We start from the raw sequence: 1,005 nt of genomic DNA on the forward strand, positions 1-1,005 counted from the left end.
CAGCAGCTCTGCCCCGTGTATTTTCACAAAAACCCCCGGCCACACATTTACCGACACAAACATTTGTGTCATCTGTTGTATCACCGACTCCGATATAATCCAACTTAAAACTCATCTCAAAAAGATACAACACGCCCATCTTAAAATGATCACAACGAACATAGTTTGATTAATATTGATTAGAGTGCACATATAAAAAGATTGAGCAGAAAGAAAAAGAGTATATTATCTTTCAAAACCAGTTAGATTAACATTCATTGGATTGCACACCTGTTTGTTGATAGTGTAGCACATTAACGATTTTAATAGCACTTAATGACTGACTGAATGGAAATGACAATAAAGAAAATGTAAAGAAAAAGCGATCATGAAAGTGTTTCCATAAATGAATAAAATTATTTTTGACCAACTATTGTTGTTCAGATATAAACATATTTGTAACTAAATTGATACATTAAATTAAAACAAAACACAGTATAACATTGAGAGTGTCTCTCGTGAGGTTCATGTAATTTTCTTCACTCCACGCTGGGGTACTGCTCTCATGTCAAGAAGCATCAGATCAGTGCATCGCTGCGTCGTCCAAATCAGTGAGCGATAACACAGAAGCGGGAGCGAATATTTCCTGCAGGATTCTAATCGGAGATGGTCCTGGTGGGATCCTCGGTTATCGCTCTCCTTATCGCTCCTCGGCTCTCCGGCAGAAATAAGAGCCATGGGACGCTACTCAAGATGGCGCAGACAAATCAAGCTTCCGGTGATACCGAGGACGATTAACATGAAAAAGTCGACCTAGACGGCAGCCAGAGCTTCTTGAGTGATCGTCAGTCACAGGCTTTGTAGTCATCTCCAGCAGTGTGTGCCGCCGGCTGTGCGCTGCGATTGGAGGCGTCGAGCCCGCATGCTCCAATCACCAATCATTTGGGAGGCGGACCAGGAAGATGGTCAGCCATCACGTCAGGGCCAACCACTAACAGCCTAAATTTACATATAACACAGGTTACA

The sequence above is a fragment of the Notothenia coriiceps genome, unplaced genomic scaffold, assembly GCF_000735185.1.
Source record: "Notothenia coriiceps isolate Sejong01 unplaced genomic scaffold, NC01 NC01_scaffold00037244, whole genome shotgun sequence".
Classification (NCBI taxonomy): Eukaryota; Metazoa; Chordata; class Actinopteri; order Perciformes; family Nototheniidae; genus Notothenia; species Notothenia coriiceps.